Below are 15,992 nucleotides of genomic sequence, written 5' to 3'. Positions count from 1 at the left end.
TTCAACTGGGGTAGAAAGGAAAACTCTCTGGAAGAGGTGGCCTTGATCTGGGCTGGGATGAGGTGGAGGAGAACTTAGCCACAAGTAATGGTGGCAGCAGTGAGGCGGATGTGGGAGTAATGGAAACAGCTGCAGTGGTGGTGACCAGTGGCAGCCCACACAGACAGACTCAGCAGTAGACAGAGTCAGCCAGGGAGCTGCTGTCCCTCAATCTCACTGTCTTCATCTGAAAACGGGGATCATGAAGTGTCCCTTCACACCTCCAGCCAGAGAGCTGCTGTCTCTAGATCTCACTGTCTTCATTTGAAAACGGGGATCATGAAGTGTCCCTTCACACCTCGCAAACACAGTTGGGATGGGAGTTGTTTTCTTCCTTGGTTAAAATAGTTCATGTTTTGTTTTCGTTCTTTTCTGGTGTATATTTCTGAATGAGAGCCCAAGGGGGCTCAATCAATATTTGTTAAACTCTTGAATAGGGGTGTGGGGCTTGTAGGGCCTGCAGGAGAGATGTGGTTAGAAGGTATCAGGAAGCCCTGCAGGCCTAAAGCCTAGAAATGAGATGACAGCTGGAATCCATGGGCATCAGTCAAAGGAGGTGAGATGGGATAGAAGCAAATGTGAGTCAGGTAGTCTGGGGTATGTTCCCTTTCCACCAGTGTTTTGGGGGTGACTTTGGGTAGGTTTCTGAGCCAGTTTCCTTGGCTAGAAAAGGAAGAGTTTGGTCAGATGGTCTACAGAAGGCGCTTCCGACTTTGATGTTCTAAGAACGTGTTTGATGCTGAACTACTGTTGACTAGAACCTGCTCTCTGCCAGGCCCTGTCACTCGGGCCATCATGCTGTAAAAAAGGCATGTCCCCATTTTACAAGTGTGGAAACTGAGACCCAGGGTGCAGATATGGTTGTCTTCAAATCCAGCACTAGGTCCTTCTCTACCATGTCAGTGGTCATAACCACATTAACCAAAATAGGTGCCAATGTGCCAAGTTATAGACTGGAACTTTTGGAGGGATCGCAGAGTGGGATCCCACATTACTTGGTATCGAGAAGTTGTGCCAACAGCCTCATGAGATGCAGAGTGGAGAGTGCTGTCCGGGGCCTGTGGGGCATGGGCCTTCCTAGGCCAGAGAATCGAGGGACCAGATGATCCTGTCTTCTGCTTACTCCGGGACGTGGTTGGTCTTGGAGAAGTCAGACACAGTTACTCAGTGGATGCTTGTCATATCTCAGATCGGCCTAAATGCAAGGCCCCTGACACAGGGCTAGAAGTCAGCCAAACTGTCTCAAAATAAAAACCCCACATTCTTACCCTTTTCCTCCTGGAGTTCTTTCATCTGGGCTCAGAGAGGAAACTTTTTTAAGTGGGAGTTCAAATTCATATCTGGTATGGCTTCATAGGTTGAACTTTGGGAAAAATCTATCCCCATTCGGTTATCCTCAGAATCCCAGACCCAATTTTCCACATCTAGTTAGTACCCAAAAGGAACAGTTGGTAGGAAAAAAAATTCTTAGTGCTTTAATTAAACATCCATGTTTGGCTTGTGTTCGGGGGCATATTTTTGCATCTTAAAATGTTTCTCTTCTCTTTGTAGTTGGGCTTTTCTTATAAACAGAGCTGGCTCAGAGTCACATTAATTTAATTTTATCTGTGATCCACATCAGCTTAGAATGCTATTAATTTGGATTTGACTGCCAGCAGAAAACAGCATTCACTAATATCCACTTTTTAGCTAGGTAATTGTGTAGTAATTAGGATGCGTGTTGTACATAATCTTGATTTAAATAATTCTTGCTTAGTTTTTTGTCTACATAGATAAAAAAGCTATTTTGTCAGTATTTTGGGAGTAGGAAATCATCTTGATTATTTTAATCAAAATCAGCATTTGTGAATTGTGGCATTCTTTTAGGAACAATTAATCTACAAGGCAGAGATTTGTCTCTCTGCCCTGCGTTGTAGATCCGTTGAGAATGCATTAAGATAGAGCAGAAGTGCCAGTCTCGAGGCCTCAAAGACACGCACCTCTGGCCTGATCTCTAGGTCCTGGGGGCCTGACAGTTAACTTCAGAGACAGTTCTATGTGATCTCAAGTCCTAGCTCTGCCACTTTGGAGCTGGGACTTTGAGCAAGCACTTAACATGATTGTACCTCAGTTTCCTCATCTGTAAATGGAGGCAGTTGCTGTCTATGTGGAGATTAGATGTGATGACACATAGTTACAGAATGTCAGACTCCACCCATTGTTATTTTTTATGCTTTTGTCACTAAGAGGCAGCATCTCACAGTGATTTAGGGCAGAGGTCAGCAAGCTTTTTCTATAAAGAGTCAGATAATATTTTAGGCTTTGCAGGCTGTGTGCTCTCTGTTGCAGCTACACAACTCTGTCTTGGTAGCTCCAAAGCAGCCACAGAGAATACATGGATGACCAGGTGTGGGTTTGGTCCATGGGCCATAGTTTGCCAAGCTCTGGTCTGGTGCAAGGCTCTGGAATCCAACAAATATAATTTGGAATCTGGTCTGACACTCAGCTGTCATATGTGTCCTTAGAGAAAGCGTGTAACTTCTCATTTTTCCATATCAACCAACAAGCCTGGAGTGGGGATTAGGTGAAGTAATGAAGGAAAAGCTTGCAGCGCAGCCACGCACATCACTCAATAAGGAGGCACTAATATCCTCACCTTGGCCTGCTTCCTTAGGACGGAAGCCAGAATCCAATTCCATATTGGCCAAGATCCTGCACATCTATAATGCTTAGGAGCTTCAAGGATCTTATTAGCCCTGGGAGGTTGGGGTGGGGCTTGTAAATACACTAAGTAGGATGGGTAATAGTTAACCTAGTTAACCTAGACAGGTATCTCAAAGCGCCTTGGTGATTGTTTCTATAAACCTTGCTCCAAAGAGAGTTTCTTGCTGTATATCTGTTGTCATTCAGTTCTAAGCATTCTTTTAATGAACTCTTTCAACAGATCCTAATATCCTGTGTCCTTCTTGTTTCTTTTTTTATGTTTTAAGTTTATTTACAAACATATCTAGTATGTCATGGGATTTCGAGTTTGATCCATTTTTCAAAGAGCTTGTACCTCTCCATTATTTGTTAAACGGATGAGTGAAAACATCCTTATTTTGTTTTTCATTTTCTATTTTTATAGATTTAGGGCGTACAAGTGCATTTTTATTAGAAGGATATATTGCATAGTGGTAAAGTCTGGGCTTTTTGTGTGCCCATCATCTGAATAGTGTATGTTTTATCCAATAGGTACTTTCTCATTCCTCAGCACCCAACTCCCATCTTCCCACCTTTGGAGACTCCAATGTCTATTACTCTACTCTGTATGTCCACATGTACACACCGTTTAGCTCCTACTTATGAGTGAGAACATGAGGTATTTGACTTTCTGTATCTGAGTTATTTCACATAGGATAATGGCCTCCAGTTCCATCCATGTTGCTTCAAAAACCATTATTTCATTCTTTTTTATGACTGAGTAGTATTCCATGATGTGTGTATCCACACACACACACATTATATTATTATATATTATATACACATATATAGGCATTTTCTTTATCTAATCATCTGTTGATGGACATTTAGGTTGATGACTTTGCTACTGTGAATAGTGCTGCAGTAAATATATGAGTGTGGATGTCTTTTTAATACAATGTTTTCTTTTCCTTTGGGAAGATACCCTGTAGTGGGATTGCTAGATCAAATGATAAGTCTATTTTCAGCTCTTTAAGAAATCTCCATACTGTTTTCCATAGAGGTTGTACTAATTTACATTCCCATCAACAGTGTATAAGTGTTCTGTTTTCTTTGCATACTCACTAACGTCTGTTGTTTTTTGACTTTTTAGTAATAGCCATTTTGACTGGTGTGAGATGGCCTCTTATTGTGATGTTAAGTTGCATTTCTCTGATGATTAGTGATGTTGAACATTTTTAAAATATGTTTGTCAGCTGCTTATATGTCTTCTTTTGAAAAATGTCTGTTCATGTCCTTTGCCTAGTTTTTTAATGGGGTCATTTGTTTTTTTCTTATTGAATTGTTTGAGTTCCTTATAGATTCTCGATATTAGTTGTTTGTCAGATGCATAGTTTGCAAATGTTTTCTCCTGTTCTTCAGGTCGTTTGTTCACTCAATTGACAATTTCTTTTTGCTGTGTAAAAGCTTTTTGGTTTAATTAAGTCACATTGTTTATTTTTGTTTTTGTCGCATTTGCTTTTGAGGCCTTAGTCATAAATTCCTTGCTGAGGCCAATGTCCACAGAGTTTTCCTAGGGTTTCTTGCAGGACTTTCATAGTTTCAGGTCTTGTAGTTAAATCTTTAATTCATCTTGAGTTACTTTTTATATATCGTGACAGATAGGAGTTCAATTTCTTTCTTCTGCATATGGCCAGCCAATTTTCCCAGGACCATTTATTGAATAGGATATTCTTTCTCCAGTATATATTTTTGTCAACATTGTCAAAGATCAGTTGGTTGTACGTATGTGGCTTTAGTTCTGGATTCTCTATTCTATTTCATTGATTTCTATACCTCTTTTTATCTCAATACCATGCTGTTTTGGTTAATTTGAAGTCAGATAAAAACATCCTTATTTCTTAAGCAGTTGGTGTCTTACTATAAAGGTGCAACAAACCCAGATCCAAAGTACAAAGTCACTGTAATTAGTAACCACCACTTGTTTTCTACTGAAAATGGCCAATTCTCCCCCATGCCTTCCTCACAGTGTCTTCTACAGACCACAGAGGTTGTGAACCTCTCTGCAAAAGGTGCAGTGACTGGAGGTGGAAGAAAAACCCTTCCAACTTCTGTAGCAAGATCACTTAATAAAAAGTAATGATGCCACCAAGTAAGGTTGTGCTAAAACAAACCAATACCCGCCCACCCCAAACCCGCAGTGATGAAAATGTGTCAAAGGGATGTGGGAGGAAACTGAAAAAGCTCCCAATGGCCATAGCTGGAACTACGTGGGCAATAAAATAAATAATATAGAATTCTATTAAAACCTAAAGTAAAAAATACATATGCACAAGTCTATACTGACACAAATCAATGACAGAATAAATACTTGGGGAAGAAAAGGCAAATATCAGAAGTGTGAGGGGGCTGCACATAATGACTTCCTTCCAAAGGGTATGGTATGGAAAGGGGGAAGAAAAAGTCACTTACCAGTGGAGACACCTGACAAACATGACCTCTGCAAGGTGATCAAGGTTGACATCAACAGTGGTGTCACAGTGATGATGTGAACTCTTGATATGATGTGAGGAAAATGACACTTTACCTCTGTGGTCTTCCTCCTTCCTCCTGAAAACACACAACTCCAGTTTCTAATCATGAGAAAAACACCAGGCCAGTCCAGACTGGGAGACATTCTACAATATACATGTCTGGCACTCCTCAGCACTGTTAAGGTCACCAAGAACAAGGAGAGTCTAAGAAATTGTCACAGACAAGAGGAGCTTAAAAGATATGATGACTACATGCAATATGGGATTCCAGATGGGAGCCTACAACAGAAGAAGGGCATTAGCTAAAAACTAGGGATGTCACAATAACATATGGATTTTAGTTAATAATAATGTTTTAAAAATTAATGACAATACCTACCTGTTTTTCAGTGCTCACACATGCCAGGCACTGTGTGTAGCATTTGACAGGGACTGTCACATTCAGCCTTCACATTTGCTAGCCAGTGGGAAGCGAGGCATCTGACACCATATACCCAACGCTGTGTGCAGACTAAGCCTTTGCCCCTGCCTCTAGGACCAGTTTGGACTCAAGATGGGGAATAATCCCAAATTGTAGCACTTACATCCATTTTCTCTGTCGCTAACAAAGCCTCAATTTTCTTTGGGCTGGCTACGTGGCCTCCTAAAAAGCTTCTACATATTTTATCCTGTCTTAGAGCTGGAGTGACTGTGTATTCTATCAGTGAAATGTGAGTAGAAGCCTTTTTGCGGGGTTAGGGGAATTTTTTTGCCATTTAATGTTGGTGTTGCCCTTCTTCCCATCCAGTACATAGATGTAAGGCTGGAGGTGGAGCAGCTGCTCGGAGATCTGTGTGACAAGCGTGGTGATGAGAGGCACATGCTGAGGATGGCCGAGCAGGAGGACAGAGGAGCCAGGGACAGTGCTGCCTTCTTAGAGCTCCTGCCCAGGCCCTGAGCAGCCCACCTCACTCCTGGCACATGGATCCCAGCTCTAGGGCTCTGTCCCAGCTCAGCTTTGCTGCTGGCTCTGTACTGACCAGATAGTTGATTCTAGTAACTAAATTTTTACTTTATTTTCCAGGGACTCCAGTTCCTGATCTTGTCTTCTCTTTGCCTCAGGTGTCTTCCAAGTTCTGGAAACTTTTGTGTCACAGGGCAAGGATCCTGGCACAAGGGAGGAAGTATCAGGTCACAGTTTAGGCTCTTGAGTTAGATGGCTGAGCTCAAATTCCAGCTCTGACTTTTGCATGATGGGAGGTTTGGGGCAAGTTACCCAACCTCTTCAAGTCTTGGCTTCTTCCTCTGTGAAGTGGTATGTGCGTAGCATGTGCCTGGGCCATTGTGGGTGCTCTGTATGTGTGGCCACATTACTGTCATCATCATCATCCTCTAGAGAGGCCATGTGAAGTTGTGGCACATACGAAGTGCCACATAAATGTTAATTACTATTATCATGATTCTGCTTCCCTCCTGTCTGTCCTTGAGAAGGACACAGAGACTCCCCAAACCACCCAGCTACCTTCATATCTCATGCTGTCTTCAATGCCTCTGCTGATTAACCCAAATAATCTGCCATGAAGTCAGGCCACCTAGGTCCTGAAACTAAGCCTAGATTTTACCAAGTTTTGGTTCCTTTTAGTCCTGGTTCAGTGACTCTCTGCTCCTGGTTCTGCAACAGTGTGAACTGGGTTTGGAGCTCTCTAGCCCTGAGAAGTTATCCACACTAGATGCTGTTAAGGTCACCAAGAACAAGGAAAGTCTGAGAAACTGTCACAGACAAGAGGAGCCTAAAAAGATATAATGATTACATACACCATCACCCCTTTGTGGTTGACCCCACTGCATCGCAGGGATAGTTCCAAGAGAAACTCAGCCTCCCTCAGCTCAATGTAGTGTACCTGAGTTCTCAGTCCTCTGGCTCAGTTCCATGGCCCCGGGTCACTATTCTCTTAAATGTTGGCGAATAGCAACACTTCAAAGTACCTAGGGGCAAGAAGAGTTCACATAAGAGGTGGAGGAGGAATATCAGAGTATACATTCCAGGAGGGCAGAGGGCACCAGAAGCTAAAGGAGTGAGGAGTTTCAAGAGGGAAGAGATCAGCAAAGCAAATGTGGTCCAGAGTCCCCTCAGGATTAACTCTGAAAAAATCTGCCAGATTTGGAAATTATAGTTGATCCTCATTATTTGCAGAATCTGTATCTGCAAATTCACCCACTCACTAAAATGTATTTATAATCAGTACTCATGGAGCTTTCATGATCATTTCTGGACATGTGTAGAGTGATGAAAAATTTGAGTCACTTGACGTGCACGTTTCCAGCTGAGGTTGAACGCAGTGATGCTCTGCCTTCCTGCCTCTGCTTTCATACTGTGAACCAGTGTCCTTGAGTCTATTCAGTATCACATTATTCACATTTCTGTTCATTTTGCTGGTGATTTTGCTGTTTAAAAGGGACTTCAAGTGTAGTACTGAAGTGCTGTGTAGTGTTTCTATGCACAGGAGGCTATGATGTGCCTTTTGAAAAAATATTTGTTAGGTAAGTTTCCTTCAGGCATGAGTTATAGTGCTGTTTGCTGTGAATTCAATGTTCATGAATAATCAATAGATATTAAACGGATATCTTTAAACAGAGACACACATAAACCAAGGTCAGCACTTACTTGGTTTTGAAAATGTTGTGCCCAGAGGCTGGCAGGAACCTAACCCTGTATTTCCTGTAGGAGCAATGGTTCAGTGTTCACTAATGTGGCAACTTCGTAGAACATAACTACTGCAAATAATGAGAATAGACTGTATTAGGTTATTGTACACCTTAGCAAGAATTAATGGTTTCAGTTGTGTAATAATAGAAACCAAATTATGGTGTCTTGAGTATTGAACGGAAGATGAGGAAGTAGAGAGCCAGTGTAGACAACATGTCTTCAAGAAGTTTAATTGAGAAGAGGAAAACTAGAGAGCTTGTTTTTACAAATGTTACATGCTCTATAAATTATTTTTCATTGAATTGAGGTAGAAACCTGTAGTTTAAATTTAAGTTACTTGATGGATTCTTATATTTTATGTTAGCCAGACTCTTCTTGTCACTTTGGAGGATCTTTAACCTTGATTAAATAATTAAAATCCTATCAAGAATTACAGGAAGTGTATTGCCCACGTGAGAAGCAAGTGACACCTGGAATGTGAAGGGTCTGTTCTTGTGGCTTTCAATTGGAGGCTTATGTTTGAATGTTGTATTAAAAAAAAAAAAAAAAAAAACCTCTCTATCTGGTTAAAGTTACCACAGAAAATATAGAATGTTAAATCTGAATTTCAGATAAGCAGTAAATATCTTCTTTTAGTACAGTTGTGTTCTGTGCACTATTTGCTGAATCTGGAAAGTATATATGTATATGTCACTCCTTGGGTTGGTGTCACTTTGGCATCTTATGAAACTCTTGTTTCAGTGGTACAGAGGCATTTGGGATTTCTCCAGGCACCGCTTCCCTGAGTGACACATAGGCCGTCTATTAAGTCAGACCACTGCAAATATACCCTCACCTTCTGGTAAAGTCCAGTGGCAGCCAATTATAGGTGATGCACTTACTTCAGAAAGAAACCTAATTTCACTTTCAACCCCATGGTACTTTTTCTGGCAGCACAACACAGAAAGAAACACAATTGATTGTGGATCCAGAGGTCTGTGATTTATCTCAGCTTTGTCCCTGACCTGTTGTGTGACCGTGGGTAGGTCATTGCACCTTCTGGGCCCTGGCTCTTTTGGTCTGAAGGTCAAGGCATTGAGTAAAGTGGCTCGCAAGGCCCTTTTCAGCTCTAAAACTCAAGGAATCCTTGAAAAGTTGGCAGTTTAGGTGGTCTTAATTTAAAAACCTAGAATTTTTCCATCTGGAAGGGAACTTAGTCATGATTAAGAAAAAAAAAGATGCATTATATTCTCTTCCTAGATGCTTAAAAACATGATTGACTATAAGAAAGAAAATCCCCAAACCCTTAGGGCAACATTACATTTTATAGTGTATCCTCTTTTCCACTGAAGAAACATTTGCAATCTGTTTAGGGGAGAACAGTGTCTGAATCATTACCAGGACTCTGCTCCAAAGGCAGCATCTTTCTCCTGTGAAAAATGCCTGGAAAAGATGGCCGCTGCTCCTGGGAAGCTTTGCAAATGGATCCTGCAAATGAGAGGTTGAGGCCAAGGGCATGTGACACAATAACCACGGAGACAGTGAAGGCTTCCTCATGCCTAGGGCTTTGTTCCCAGGCCCCCTTTCTGGGCACTTTCCACACATTGATCCGGGTCCCACAGCAGCCACTAGACCATCATCTGTGTCATGCCAGCCTAGACTTCTTTCTTTCTCCTTTTTGGGAAGGGGAGTTGGATTGGAGGATCAGGGAAGTGAGGAGTGATTGATCTTCTAAGGTTGTAGAAGAGAGACGAAGGGTGAACTTTGTTTTAGAGATGAGGAAACAGGCTCAGAGAAGTTACTGGATTTTCTTGGCCTCCTGCTCACCAGCAGCAAAGCTGGTGTTAAGAGCCAAGACTCTGGCTCTGAGGCCCTCCCCATGTATCTTCAGACTGGCCAGATAAAAGGGAAAATTCAGATCGTCTTCCTGATGTTGACAGACTGTTAGAAATGAAGATCTGTGAAGTCAAAAGCTTTTGCCTTGCTAACCAGCATCCGGGGGCAAAAGCCTATTTGTTTTTCACACACATGTTGAATTTCATGAATCAGACCTGAAACACCTTTTTCAGGTAGTGGATTCTCTGGTTGAAGGTAGAAAGCTGTAATTAAGCATGATCAACCTAATGAATCACAACAGAAATAGAGCATGCTAGGATGTCTCCCCGGCTGTGTCCCCTTTGGCTCCTTGATGATAATGTGTGACATGTTTGCATTTATGGGCATACAGGTTTAATGTGTCAAAACTGTGCATCACTTGGGGGATGGATTGCCTCATTCTTGAGGACTTGGGTGGTATAAATAAAGCCAAGTCTTTCATTTTGAGGAGGTAATGGAGCCCAAGAATAGAGAGTATGAGACCAAGACCTAAGTTCAAATCTTCCCTCAGACCCCTGAGCCTCTCTCCTTAAAGCTGCTCTATCCACCCCAAGGCAGGGCCTTTGTACAGGCCAGACCTCTGCTTGGAAGGTTCTCAGCAGATCTGCTCTTAGGGGACATTAAGGCATTCATGGAATGGAAGGGGAATGACCTGGACTGAGCAGGGTGTAATCTCCAGCCCTGGTTGCATGATGTGGATTTCCTTCCTTCTCCTCATTGGAAAGGGGAGCTGACTTGGGTGATCAGGAGGGCAATACGTATTGACCTTGCAAGCTGCAGGGGGCCAGGCTTGAGGGGATTGATGGTGAAGGAGGCAAGACTTGCTCAGAACAAGCTCTCAGCCAAGAGGAGGAGGTACAGGAACGCAGCTAGGGGAGGGGAGATGACAGGGGTGCTTGGAAGCTTGGCAAGAGGGTGCTAAGGTCACACATTTTACCCAGGACGTTTTTGTCTACACAATGATAAGAGTGTAACTGCTCGCTCTGAAATAAAAAATTAGTCTGGATTCTTCTATCAGGTGTTTTATACACCTCTTTTAGATGACCCAATTACCATGTAATCTGAAAACCTAAGGGGTAAAATTTGATTTAACAAAAATAATCAAATTGATTCCAAAGTAATCATTGCCTGATATTGAGGGCCAGTCCTGCTAAGTTGCTTCACAAGAAGCATCTCATTTACTTCTCACTACATCTCTGTGAGGCCCAGAGTGCTACACCCATTCTACTGGTGACAGAATTATAGCTCAGAGGCTCGAATAACTTGCCTGGGGTCACATAGCCAAGTAAGTAGTAAGGCCAGGTTTCATGCCCAGGTCTGTTTTGTTTGAAACCCAGTCTGTTTATACTTTAATAAACTCCTTCAAAAGGTTGAGACCGAAGAAACTTGCTTTGAAAAAATATGCAGGGCTCTGCCTGGGGCAGACTCTGTAAGAATCACCATTACAGAATGCTTGTAAGAGTTAAGATTTTGCATTTGACTTTTAATTTTTAAATTTTTATTAAAAAAATTAAATTGTCATGCCAAAGGTGGGAAGGTTTCATCCTCCACATTCTCATCTAAAGGCCAGGTAGACTTGGAGAAAGCTTCTCATCCCATCAGGACTCCCCTTTCCCTGAGGTATGTAAGCTGCAAGGGACCTCAGGGCCCTTGAGTCATCTTGTCCTGCTGGGGGGTGGCGGTCCCAGCTTCTAGCCCAAGGACACCCTTTGAACATCAAATTCTTCCTGGGATGATAGCTTTTGTTGAGTCTCCAGACTCCATGAGTGTAAGGGTTCTTGAGCCATGCTGCCAAGAACTCTGCTGTTGTCCCTTCTCCACTGGGAATCCTGGGAGTCCAGCCTCTCTAAGAGCCCAGAGGTGGGACTGGTTCAGGGGCCTTGGATGCCGTCCCTAAATTCACTAAGGGAAGAGTGGGCAGGGCTGTAAGAAGCTAGACCCCCAGGCTTGTGGGCTTGTTGTGATACCTCACAGATGGGAGCACATGAGACAACTAGGAAGGAGCTTCCACTCCTGAGTCCTGTAGATTTGGTAGCTCGTCCTAAGACACAGAAGGACTTTTGTTTGCTGCATTGTCTTGTTGAATCTTCCTTGTTAAGTGGAGGAGTCAAGATCATCCTCCTATTGTTGACTCCTGAGGGCCTTGACAGGGGCTATTAGAGGTGTCTAGGCTACCCTTTCCCACAGTTAAGCCCAGTGTCCATATTTTAGGTGGGATGATGAGGGATAGGCATGTCCAGGAGGAAATGAAGGGAAGGTAAAGAGTCTGAGTACTTAGAAACACTAAGGGCGTTAAGTTTGGAGAAGATTTGGGGAAGTTAAGCACAATTATTTGTTTCAAGTACATGAAGGAATGCTCTTGGAAGGGGGGGGTTGATTTGCTTCTTAATGACTATAGAAAGCTGAACTATGACCAAATGGTAGATCAGATGAGCCTTGAGCTACCTCCCAAGATAGAGATTCTATGACTTTCTATGCACAAGTCTCCCTTCTTACCCTTTAATTACTCTGATTTCCTTCTTCTGACTTTCTTGTCCCATAGGGACAAAAATGGATCCTCATACTCTAATGTCTGTATTAAAAATAAAATAACCAGAGATACTATTATAACTGGCACAGGAGCTACAAGACAGCACAATTTAGTTGCTTCATTTTCCTAATAATTAATAAAATCACACCAGCAATTTCCCGTTGAATACATTTGTCAATCAAAGACCCAACACTTAGAGAGATCACCCATAGTGTCCTCCAGGTACTATCTGTAAGTGAGAGGAAGCACACTTCTCGGCATTGTTATAACTGGAGAAAATAGGCTGAGAGCTTGTTTAATTTTTTGAAAGAGGGTTCTCCAGCTTTTGGCTGGTCTAATGAAAACTGGTCTGTGTCCACTTTGGCTGAATTCTTTGCACAATGACACTGCCCCCAGTTCTATGATTTCTGCTAATTGCCACTTGAACAAAAGCCACATTGTATAGCTTCTCGGCTGCTCTAGAGTCTCAGAGTGGAACTGGCCAGAATGTCTAAAGCATTCTCATCATGAAATCTTCTTCCCCAGCACTGCCTGTATTTATCTACATTGCAGAGGCTGAAATCGTATTTTTAAACTGGGCCTGAGTATGTTCCATAGAAGAAGAATTTAAGAGAGGTCATGAGTCAGCAACTTAAATATTTGCACGCTGATGGCATCACCTTTTAACAGTTTTGCAGAGTAAGAATAATAGTGACTTAATAAGTGAAACCAGCCAGACATGGTGGTTCACGCCTGTAATCCCAGCACTTTGGGATGCCAAGGTGGGTGGATCACCTGAGGTTGGGAGTTCGAGACCAGCCTGACTAACAGGGAGAAACCCCGTCTCTACTAAAAATACAAAATTAGCTGGATGTGGTGGTGCGTACCTGTAATCCTAGCTACGTGGGAGGCTGAGGGAGGAGAATCACTTGAACCTGGGGGGCAGAGTTTGGGGTGAGCTGAGATTGCGCCATTACACTCCAGCCTGGGCAACAAGAGTGAAACTCTGTCAAAAAAAAAAAAAGTGAAACCTTCAGGAATTTCTGCTTCCTCCAGTTACCCGGATGTTTTGAAATGATCTCATTTGCTTTAGGAACTCAAGAGATTATGCTGGAGTTGGAAGCTTTTCGAGATGGTCTCAGGTAAAACGGTGAAGTTAAAGGGATCTGGCATGAATCTCCTGAACACCCTTGACTTGTTAGTGTTTTCATGAATGTTTCCTGTCTTCCTAGGAGCCCCCTAAGTGGGTTCAGACAGTTGTACATACTGAGAGAACCTTTCAAGCTTGAGGTCTCATAAACACAGAGACATGGAATTGTAAGGTTGTGAAGAGATCTTGAGGTCGTTTAAGTCCAGTCTCTCAAATATGCATTTTGAAAACCTAATTTTAACATCCTCAGACTAAATCAGAAGTTGGTCATGTTTGAGGATCAATAAGAACTATGAAAACTATTCCCAGTATGCAGTGGGGTAAGAATAGTCTTTTCAACAAATGGTAGGCCGGGCGCGGTGGCTCAAGCCTGTAATCCCAGCACTTTGGGAGGCCGAGGCAGGCGGATCACGAGGTCAGGAGATCGAGACCATCCTGGCTAACACGGTGAAACCCCGTCTCTACTAAAAATACAAAAAATTAGCCGGACGTGTTGGCAGGCGCCTGTAGTCCCAGCTACTCGGGAGGCTGAGGCAGGAGAATGGCATGAACCTGGGAGGCGGAGCTTGCAGTGAGCCGAGATCGCGCCACTGCACTCCCGCCTGGGAGACAGAGCAAGACTCCGTCTCAAAAAAAAAAAAAAAAAAAAAAAAAAAATGGTATTGGAACAACTTGATACCTATGTGAATAAAAATGAACTATGATCACACACAAATATTAACTAAAAATGGATCATATACCCAAGAGTAAAAGTTAAAACAATAAAAATTCTAGATAAATTAGGAAAAAAAATCTTTGTGATTTGAGGGCAGACAACATTTCTTAGGCCACACGTGCACACACGCCAACCAAACCCATAAATATAACATATGTATTTTATGTCACTATATGTTTTTATATATATACAATCTTAGACAAAAGTTTTCATAGACAAAGTTTTCATTTAGAATTACAAAGTTCTCTTACAACTCAATAATAAAACAACTTAATTTTTTAAATATTTGAAAAGATATTTGACCAAAGAAGATACATAAAGGACCAATACGTGTATGAGAAGACGCGCAACATCAGCAGTCACCATGGAAATGCAAATTAAAATCACAATGAGATACTCTACTCATGCACTAGAGTGGCTAAAATTAAAAAGACTGATGATATGAAGTATTGGTGAGAATGTAGAAGCAACTGGAACTCTCACACATTGCTGGTGCGAGTGAAAAATTGTATAACCACTTTATATATTTTGGCAGTTTCTGCTAAAGAGATTTACTATCTGAATCCAAATTCCATTCCTAGGTATTTATGCAAAGGAAATGAAAACATATGTCCACAGGAAGGCTTGTACAAGAATATTTATAAAATATTTATTGGTAGTAGCCTCAAATATCCATTGAAGGTGAATAGATAAACAAATTGTGCTGTAGCCGCACAATGCAACAGGGATGATGCTGAACTAAAGAAGCCAGACACAAAAGAGTGTGATTCCAGTTAAAGGAAATCCTAGAATAGGCAAAACTAATCGATAGTGACAGAGAGATCAGTTGTTTCCTGGGGTTAGGGGTTGCTGTGGGGACTAACAGCAAAGTGACATGAGCAAACTTTTTGAGGTGATGAAAATGTTCCATATTTTGAATTTGATGGTGGTTATATGACTGTGTATATTTATAAAAGTTTCTTCAATGGTACACTTATTAGGGCTGTATTTTATTATATGTAAATTATACCTTGATAAAGATGCAAAAAACCCTTATGTCTACCGTATCTCATTTCATCTGGGCTCTTGTGCTAGAAGAGGGTGGAGAATGGTTAATTTAATTCATTCAATGAATCCCTTTACATGAGACTTAAAAGACCACAATGTGCAGAGTTTCCGGAGCATTCTCTGGCCATGCAGGAATTGTTCTTGCTGTTAGGGTGAGCACAGAGTCTTGGTTTGCCTTGGTTTGCCGTTCCATTTTGCACCAGGTCCTCCGGGTATGATAATGAGCTCGTGGGCTGCTACAAACTTCTGGACACCCTCTTTCAAATATCCAGAACTGCTGTTCCTCCCTGACAGCAAAGTTTCCTGAGTGCTGATCGCATGCTAGGTATGCATGCACTTAGGCCTTACATAGGTTAAAATTAGTCCTCAGTCCTCTGAGATAATATGGTACCCCCTTTTTATAGATAAAAAATTTTGAAGTTTAGAGAGGCTAAAGTTGTGTGTGCAAGTGCACTCCCTGCCACTCAGGATAGAACTACTCTGCCTTTATTTAGTATTTAGACAGAAATGCACTCCGATTTGCTACAATCACAAGAGGTTTTTTTTTTTTGTTTGTTTGTTTTAAAAAAGAAAAAGATCTGGCCCAAGATAGCAGTAACTATAACGTTGTGATGACCTCTGGGTATAACTCCTCAGTGTAGACTCTGATCCACAAGGCTCTCTTGGGGTCAGGAGTTCAGTGATGCAGTGCACTGGGCTGCAGGGGCCCAAGGAGGGAGGAGGATGAATTTGGGGCCATGTAAGACACAGGATCAAAGACTTGAGGCATGATAGATAAAGCAAGGATTTGAAGGTCA

The sequence above is a fragment of the Symphalangus syndactylus genome, chromosome 2, assembly GCF_028878055.3.
Source record: "Symphalangus syndactylus isolate Jambi chromosome 2, NHGRI_mSymSyn1-v2.1_pri, whole genome shotgun sequence".
NCBI classification, from domain to species: domain Eukaryota; kingdom Metazoa; phylum Chordata; class Mammalia; order Primates; family Hylobatidae; genus Symphalangus; species Symphalangus syndactylus.
This window is presented reverse-complemented; position numbering follows the sequence as displayed.